Here is a 10,360-nt window from a genome sequence, read left to right as displayed (position 1 = left end):
AGCAATATGCGTGAGGTGAGCTACAGCCTTGACTACAGATTTCCATCTGGAAAAACGCTCCCATCGGTTTGAGCTCAGACAATTCTCAGACACACACGTGGACAGTGCTTTCACCTCAGGACGAATTTCTTTGTCATCATCTGGATCAATTATCTCAAATCTGATTTGCTCCTTTGATTCCAGAGTTAAACTGCCATGAAGGAAAGGGGGGCCAGTAAGCCATGTGCTAGCAAGAAGTTTAGGAGCAGAAACAGAGCGTGATCCATGATCAGCAGGATTTTCTTCTGATGGCACGTAATGCCACTGATCAGGTTTAGTTGTTTGTCTGATTCTTTGTACTCTGTTATTTACATAGACATAAAAGCGTCGGGACTGGTTACTAATATAACCCAAGACAACTTTGCTGTCCGTGTAGAAACTGATCGAATTTAATTGTATGTCTATTTCTTCATGAATGACTTCTGCAATCTCAGTGGCCATCACTGCTGCGCACAGCTCCAGCCTGGGAATGGTAAGATCAGGCTGCGGAGCAAGCCTTGACTTTCCAAATACAAACCCCACTTCTCTACGTCCATCTTTGGTTGTGGCTCTAAGATACGCAACTGCAGAAATGGCTTTGACAGAAGCGTCTGAAAAGACACAAAGATCCACACATTGAGCTTTAGAGAGAGGAGTTGTTGAGTATGTGCGAGGCACACGAATGTCACTGAGACCATAGAGAATTCTGCCAGGCTATCCATTTTTCTTTCAAACTCTCAGGCAGACTTGAATCCCAATCACAGACTTGTGATGTCATCTCTCTAAGTAATAGCCGTCCTTGTATGGTTATTGGTGACAAGAAGCCCAGCGGATCGAAAAGACTATTCACCATAGAAAGAACTCCTCTTCGTGTATAGGGTCTATCAATTCTTGGAATGTGAAATGTCAAGACATCCGACATAATACTCCATCTTACTCCAAGGCTTCGTTGGTCAGGCAATTCATCCACAAAAAGATCGAGATTCTGGAGGTCTTTGGCTCGGTCTTCAACTAGAAATGCGTCCAATACCTCAGGATTATTCGAAGCTACTTTGTGGAGCTTGAGGTTTGAAGCAGCTAACATTTTCTGTGTTCTTGAAAGGATGTCAACAGCTTCCCCCACGGTCGAGAATGACTTCAAAGCATCATCCATATAAAAGTCTCTTTCAACAAAGTGGCGCACATCTTTTCCATATTCATCTTCTCCCTCTTGAGCAACTTTATGCAGTCCATAGATGGCCACTGCCGGTGAGGGGCTGTTCCCAAACACATGCACCCTCATCCTGTAGTCAACGACTTCTTTCGTTGGATCGTTGTCTCGAAACCACAAAAACCGCAGAACATCTCTGCAATCCTCACGGACAAGGAAACAGTGGAACATCTGCTGGATATCGGCTATAATTGCTACTGGATTTTTCCTGAATCTCAGAAGAACACCTAACAGACTGTTGTTCATGTCTGGCCCAGAGAGTAACACATCATTAAGTGACACACCATTAAATTTGGCACTAGAGTCGAAAACTACACGTATCTGGTTGGGTTTCTTAGGGTGGTACACTCCAAAGAAGGGCAGGTACCAATACTCGTTACCTTCTCGCGCTGGAGGAGCAAGCTCTGCATGGAGTTTGTCTAAGATCTTCTGCATGAACTCCATGAAGTGAATTTTCATTTCTGGACGTTTCTCGAGAGTACGGCTCAGAGACTTGAATCGACTCATGGCATATGAGCGGTTGTTAGGCAAACACTGCTGTTGCTCTTGAAATGGAAGGGGAGCTACCCAACTATTCGTGGAATCTTGGAAAAATCCATTCTCCATTATCCTAAGAAATCTGAGATCTTCAGCTGACAGTGCAAGCTTATTGTCATTCTTAGTCTGACAAAACACTGACTGACCAATGTCTCCTTGTATCCTTGTTGATCCTGTATCCTCGCTGGTCCCCTTCGGGTGATTTTCACTAAGACTCCTTTGGAAGGACAAGTGTTGCCAAGGAGACATGAAATTTTCCTTGACTGACAAGTGACTTTCACATGGAGAAAAATGACTTGGCCTGCCACTCTCAAGAACATTCGTTTTCATACTAGTAACCTGTGAAGGTCGATGCGTGTTTCCCAGACACACATCACCAATTATTACCCAGCCCAAGTCCAGCCTTTGTGCGAATGCTGCATCATGAGGCCCACTGATTTGTCTACGGACCTTGTGCACTCTTAGTAAGTCCCTGCCCAACAACAACAAGATTTCAGCATTATCATCCAGTTCTGGTATCTCGTGAACTATGGGCTCAAGATGGCGATGACTGGCAGCCACTGCCGGAGTAGGAATTTCATCCCTATTGTCAGGAATCATGGTACACTCCAAGAGTGTGGGCAGCGGAATACTCAGTCTACTATCAACAGGCTCTATTATGTAGCCAACAGCTCGTCGACCAACTGTTTCAGCTACGCCAGAACAGGTCTTGAGTGTAAAAGGGACTGTAGGGCCACATATGTTAAATATATCAAAGAACTCTGGCCGTGCAAGTGACCTATTACTCTGGTCATCAAGCATAGCGTACATCCTTCTACTTTTGCTGGGATCACCATCTGGGTACACATTGACCAAGCATATCTTCGAACAGGACTTCCCTTTAAAGCCCTCTCCACATACTTCTGTACATTTGGGTGAAACATCAACCTCTGATATTTCTTCCTTCTCCCCGCCATGCCATGCAGAGGAAAGAGGAGGCTTGAAAAGCCATGGTGCTGGTCCTGGATGAAGAGCCGATGGATGTCTATCACTCTGGCATTCAAAACATTGTACAGTTGCCTCACAATGTCGCGCTACATGTGTGTTTGATGCACAACATTTGAAACAGATATTATGTAGCCTCAGAACTCCTTTACGTTCCTCCATTGTCATTTCTCTAAAGCCTCTGCACTTTTTAAGTGGGTGCGGTTTGTGGTGTACAGGGCATTGCTCGTCGGGGCTTTCAGCAATAGAAGTAGACTTGGGAGAGGACATAACATCTATTTTATGAACAGACACTGTTTTACGATCATTACTGTAACTCTCACCAAACCTGTCCCTTTTACTTGAGGGCATATAGGAGGAGTTGAAATGAAAGCTTGGGTCATTACGAGCTTTAGCTTGTCTACACAGAAACTCTGCAAAGAAAGAGAAAGGCGGAAAAGCAACTCTATGTTCCTGCTTATATCGAGAGCCTTCCATCATCCATTTCTCTTGGAGTCCATACGGAAGCTTCTCAACTATGGGGTTTACTCCCCTGGCCGTATCCAAGTAGGTCAGCCCTGGCAAATATCCTTCTTGCTTTGCAAATTCGATTTCAGAGAGCAAATCACTTAACTCCATAAGCTTTTGGTGTTCTCTGGGTGCTATTTTGGGAAAAGATTCCAGTTTAACAAACAGAGCACCTTCTATGGCTTCTGGTGATCCATACACATCTTCCAGCCTTTGCCATATCGCGTTCAACCCCGCAGATGGATTCATTATGTTTACTGACTTGATACGTCGAGCATGTTGTGCTGAACCTGTACCCAGCCATTTAATAAGGAGATCCATCTCCTCTCCTGCTGTGAGATCCAAAGTCTCAATGGTACCAATGAATGATGACTTCCATGCTAGATAATTTTCTGGTCTCTCGTCAAATCTCGTTAGGCCTGATGACACCAGTTGGCTCCTTGCTAGATACTTTGCCAAGTCTGCTGAAGTGTCACCATATTGATGAGTAAGGCTGAATGGATTGCGACTAGGTTGACCAGAATAAGGGATGCCAACTGGTGTATCCACAGTATGACGAAAATGACTGTTAAAGGTATTAGGATGATTGAGATGGACATCATGTGCAGAAATGCTTTGCGGTGGATGATTCTGTGAGCGTGACTCTCTCTCTAACCCCTGGTCTGCTGGCAAATTAGGAGCAGCTATTTGTGGCTCCCCAATGTTATGTGAAGATCGATGTCTGGGTAAATTTATGCTTCCACCATTAGCACTACATCTATTCACATACTCTTCAGTGCGTTGCTGTGTGCTTTGTTCAGGCAGTCTTTGAGTAATACGTTGACTTTCAAACTCCAACTTTACAGCCACGGCTTCCATCACAGCAGCTTTAGCTAGAGCAGCCTCTGCTTCCCGCTCTTTCTCCAGAGCATCCAAGGTAGCTTCTAATCTGGCTTTTTCCGTTTTTATTTCAATTTCTCTCTTCGAGAATGAAGCACGAGCCAAGGCAGCCTCAGCCTTTGCACATGCCTTGGCTGCAACCATGCTAGCATTTGAAGTGGTTGAAGATTTAGATGAACAAGAGGATTTGGTTGACCCAGTTGACTTAGTAGAATAAGATGACTTAGCTGAGACGGAGGCAACAGACCGTACTTCTAGATCTGAGTGCTCCATATCTTTCCAAGAAACTTGAACTCTTTAAGGATGCGATGAGTATGACGTACCCTCAAGCAATGCACTTCACTCCGGTTGCCATATTCACTTGGGCATTAAAATCCACAATACAGTCAGGACATCTAGATTCTTGATTGTAGCTCTTTTTTCACTGTACTGGCCTCATCGAGTCCACACTCAATTGTCCAGCAAGTTAAACTCCATCACACAATAATTCCCGGAATCACGAAGTGATGTTGAGATTGTTTACTGTATGAATAGTGTGAAACTGAAAATACAAATACATAAACTAATAAATAATATACACATATACATATACTTCGATAAGAAATAACATTATCAAGAAAGTTAACCAATAAACATGAAAGCATGCTATACCAAACACCATCAAACATCAATTATCAATACACAAAACACATTCAACTCAGAGATAACAAACCATAAAACTCACAAAGAATGCCCCATCAATAGCTCCAACAGAAGATGTCTCTGGATTAAGAAGCCCACAACATGTGCAACCCCATTGTGTCTTTGACTCACAGGCTGATTCAGTCTGAATATAATGACATCATCGTCTCACATTAATGAGGTCACACACTCCAATCTTCCTGCTATTCCATCAATTACCATGAGAGGTCACTTGACCTCATAAAACTGGTAGGACCATGACACTAGCCTAGAAATCTAGATGCACCCAAGCGGCAGCAAATTTTATTTTGCAGCCAGGGTGGGTCTGGTTTTCCAGCTCGTTGGCTTTCGAGCTGGAAAACCAAATTCTAGTCAGGCCAATCACATCGTGTATAGAGTCGGCGGGAGGGCTTATGATGACGACAGAGTTGCGACGGTTCCCTGCTACTTGAAAACAAAGAATGGCTGCTGCCAAACAGCTGTCTTTTGAATCTGGAGTAGAGCTTAGATTCTCTGCCCGAGCCCGAGCCCGGACTCGACCCGACCCGACCCGCGGGCCGGGTCAGGCCGATATTTCCCGCCACTGTATTCGGGCCGGGTCGGGTCGGGTCCTTGATAGGCTAAAGCACGTTACGTGTCATGCGCAGCGTCTCGTCCACTCTCACTCGCAGTCTCGCACGCGTGACGCATCACACCTGCTGTGCGTGCTGTAGGCTACTATTCTGCTGCTTAAGTGCAACATGGAGCTTGAAGAAGCAAAGAAAAAAATTTAAACAGAAGAAATAACTTTGAGCAAGTTTGGAGGAAAATCGGAGGTATGGAAACATTTTAAACTAGTCGTGCGGAGTGACAATATGTGTTGGCTTTGTCTCGTGCATTAAATGCGGCACGCTGCTCGCCTATGACAGCAAAAAAAACGGGGACTTCGACGATGAACAGACACATGAAGCAGTCTTGCCATGGCAGAAATTATGATAGTAGTCAGCCTCAGGCCTCAATGCCCTCTTTTGTTACTTTTCCGATCCATTCAATTATTTCTGAATAAACAATGCAGTTTACATGCTTCTTCCTTGTCGCATTATTCATAAGATAATTAATAAATGCACGCACATGAACTTGATAAATGTTACAGATATGTTTACTATGCACAAACAAATGCCTTTCCTTTACATGTGCAAAATTCAGAATTAAATGAATGTGCTGCAATTTGTACAAAAAGAGTGTCTGTAGTAACCTACGTGTTTTAGCTATTAAATAAGCACATTTAGTTTCAAGTTTGTTAAGTTTCGTTTTGAAGAAAGCTTTTCTTTAAAGTGAATTTCGTTTTGTATAAATTGTATCTTAATTTTAATACATTCCAATTGCCTGGATTTAATACATAAAAAGCAATAGGCCTATAGCAGACAATATAATCATGACATGCAATCGCCGGCGCGTCGCGGTCACTTAGCCTACAGTACACCATTTGAAACTCGTAACACACGCTGTCACCGAATTTACAAATCTTGCTTGTTGCTCACACACATATTATGTTGAAATAACAATATGTTGTAGTAACATTATTAATCTTTAAGAATATTTGATTGAATGCTGAATGTTGTGTGTTTGTTCAATTTAATAAAATTAAAACTTTAATTGTGATAATTAAAATAACTGAATATTTAATATTGAGTGGGCAATTTTTGCTCATTTATTAATAGTATTTATATAATATATATAACTGCGCAGCTCCCCCCTGTAGCTTAAATGATCTAGCACAGCAGCACCTGCTTAAAAAATATTCTGGCGCCGCCCCTGGTTATAACGGCCCACATATGGTCGGGTTTAAATCGGGCTCGGGCTCATAATTACAGTGAATGTGTCGGGCCGGGCCGGGCTCGGACACAACGTGCTCGGGCTCGGGCTCGGGTAGGGTCGGGCTTGATTTGTTGGGCCCGATCTAAGCTCTAATCTGGAGTCCTTGGAGTTAAGCTTTTCTTTGAGAAAAGAACAAAGAACAGCACTTAAGTCATTCTTAAAAAAGGAAGATGTGTTCGTAGTTTTGTCGACCAGATATGGCAAAAGTTTAATCTATCAACTAGCTCCGCTGGTGGGTAAACGCTCTGGTTGGTTGTAGCGCTACAACCAATCTGTTGATGTTCATGCTGCAAAATCTTCCTACTTCCACAACAAGATCAACAGCTCCTCCAACACACGGTCACTTTTCAAGACATTCAACTCTCTCCTCTGTCCACCTCCACCACCACCCGCCTCCTCTTTAACTGCTGACGATCTTGCTAACTTCTTCACCAACAAAACAACAACTATCAGCAGTCAGTTCTCAGCTCCACACGCACAGGAACCCAGTCTGACCCCTTCCACAGCCAATATCCCTCTGTCCTCCTTTTCTCCACTAACCGAGGAAGAAGTATCTACACTTCTCCTCTCCAGTCATCCTACCACCTGCCCTCTAGACCCCATCCCCTCACACCTTCTACAAGCCATCTCTCCCACACTTCTACCAGCACTCACACACATCATCAACTCATCCCTACATACTGGCACTTTCCCTACAGCATTCAAGCAGGCTCGAGTTACTCCACTGCTTAAAAAACCTACACTAAACACATCATTTGTAGAGAATTACAGACCTATCTCTCTCCTACCATTCATTGCGAAAACACTTGAAAGAGCTGTTTTCAACCAAGTAACATCCTTCTTGTCTCTAAACAACCAGCTGGATGTCAACCAATCTGGCTTCAAAAAAGGGCATTCAACTGAGACTGCATTACTGTCGGTCACAGAAGCCCTACGGATCACAAAAGCTGCTTCCAAATCTTCAGTCCTCATTCTCCTGGATCTGTCTGCTGCCTTCGACACTGTGAATCATCAGATCCTTGTGTCCAGCCTCTCATCACTGGGCATCACAGGAACTTCACTCCACTGGTTTGAGTCCTATCTCACAGGTAGGTCCTTCAGGGTCGCATGGAGAGGCGAGGTATCCAGGGCACATCAACTGACCACAGGGGTTCCCCAGGGTTCAGTTCTTGGTCCCCTCCTCTTCTCCATCTACACCACATCACTGGGACACATCATACAGGCACACGGTTTCTCCTACCACTGCTATGCTGATGACACACAGCTCTTCCTCTCATTTAAACCAGATGATCCCACAGTAGCTGCACGGATCTCAAGCTGTCTGGCGGACATCTCGACATGGATGAAGGAACATCACCTGCAGCTCAACCTGGCAAAGACTGAGCTTCTCGTCCTCCCTGCCAATCCGTCTCTACAGCACGACTTCACTATCCAGCTAGACTCAGCATCAATCACCCCATCAAGGTCTGTCAGAAATCTTGGAGTAACGTTTGATGACCAGCTGACCTTCACAGATCACATTTCAAAGACAGCTCGATCATGCAGGTTTGCACTGCACAACATCAGGAAGATCAGGCCTTTCCTTACTGAGCATGCAACACAACTTCTCATCCAGGCCCTGGTCATTTCTAGGCTTGACTACTGCAATGCTCTTCTGGCCGGACTTCCATCATGTGCAACTAAACCTCTACAAATGATTCAGAATGCTTCAGCTCGTCTTGTCTTCAACGAGCCCAAGAGGGCCCACGTCACTCCTCTGTTCATCTCTCTGCACTGGCTACCTCTCGCTGCTCGCATCAAGTTCAAGGCATTGACGCTTGCTTACAGATCTATCACAGGCTCAGCTCCCTCCTACTTTCACTCACTCCTATGAGTCTACATCCCTACCAGAAGCCTACGATCGGTCAACGAGCGACGGCTCGTGGTTCCATAACAGAGAGCCACAAAATCACTTTCCAGAACATTCTCATTCACAGTTCCATGCTGGTGGAATGCTCTCCCCACCCTCATCTGGAACGCAGAATCCCTGACAACATTCAAAAGACAGCTGAAAACCCATCTCTTCCGTGAGCACTTAACCTCATAAAAAAATAAAATAAATAAATAAAAAAACCTTCCCTTTCCCTTTAAAACCTCACTTATCGGGCTTATGCTACTCTGAATAATGCCTGAACTTCGTATTTTGAGCACTTCTTGCGTTGTTTTTGCCTCTTCATGATGACTCGCTTAATTTAGTCCTAATTTGTAAGTCGCTTTGGATAAAAGCGTCTGCTAAATGACTAAATGTAAATGTAGCGCTATCCTATTGCGTGCAGAGGGAATTTGAAAGACAACCGATTATACCGCCCCTCGGATTGAGCCCTGCCAATGGTGAGTTCCCAGAGCCAACATCTTGATGTGGGTCTGGCTTGCCAGGCTACCTAAAGCAGCATTCAAGTATAAAACTGAATAATCAAATGATAAACTAAAACTGCATATTCTTCACTGTATGAATAAAACGTATACTCTACTGATCCTTATATTAGGCTGCTTTCACTTTAAGAACTACAGTAATGCATGGATCCAATATACACAACCTAGTGAAAAATAAATATACCAAATTTTATTTGAAATATATTTAAACTTTTTTGTAAAGTAGCGCTTCTTTTTTTAAAAGTATCGATTCTTTTTGAGAAAAGTATCGATTCGTTTTTGAAAAGTAGCAAATCTTTTTTGAAAAGTAGTGAATCTTTTTGAGAAAAGTAGCGATTCTTTTTTGAGAAAAGTAGCGATTCTTTTTTGAGAAAAGTAGCAAGTAGCGATTTTTTTGAAAAGTAGCGATTCATTTTTGAAAAGTAGCAGATTCATTTTTAGAAAAGTAGCAGATTCATTTTAGAAAAGTAGCGATTCATTTTTGAAAGTAGCAGATTCATTTTAGAAAAGTAGCGATTCATTTTTGAAAAGTAGCAGATTCATTTTTGAAAAGTAGCGATTCTTTTTTGAAAATTAGCGATTCATTTTAAGAAAAGTAGCAATTTTTTTGAAAAGTAGCGATTCTTTTTTTTGAAAAGTAGCGATTCTTTTTTTTGAAGAGTGATTCATTTTAGAAAAGTAGCAGATTCATTTTAGAAAAGTAGCGATTCATTTTTGAAAAGTAGCAGATTCATTTTAGAAAAGTAGCGATTCATTTTTGAAAAGTAGCAGATTCATTTTTTAAAAGTAGCGATTCTTTTTTGAAAAGTAGCGATTTATTTTAAGAAAAGTAGCGATTCTTTTTTGAAAAGTAGCGATTCATTTTAAGAAAAGTAGCGATTCTACTAATCATTATTAACAATCGAGAAGACTGTGATACACATATATGCTGGGAAAAAAACATCAAAGCACATTTATTTCTGAAAAGCAATTCCTTTTTGAAAAGTAGCAGATTCATTTTAGAAAAGTAGCGATTCATTTTTGAAAAGTAGCAGATTCATTTTTGAAAAGTAGCGATTCTTTTTTGAAAAGTAGCGATTTATTTTAAGAAAAGTAGCGATTCTTTTTTGAAAAGTAGCGAATCATTTTAAGAAAAGTAGCTATTCTTTTTTTTAAAGTAGCGATTCTTTTTTTGAAAAGTAGCGATTCATTTTGAGAAAAGTAGCGATTCAATTTGAGGAAAGTAGCGATTCTTTATTAGAAAAGTAGCAATTCATTTTGAGGAAAGTAGCGATT

The sequence above is a fragment of the Squalius cephalus genome, assembly GCF_949319135.1.
Source record: "Squalius cephalus genome assembly, chromosome: 3".
In the NCBI taxonomy this organism is placed as follows: domain Eukaryota; kingdom Metazoa; phylum Chordata; class Actinopteri; order Cypriniformes; family Leuciscidae; genus Squalius; species Squalius cephalus.
This window is presented reverse-complemented; position numbering follows the sequence as displayed.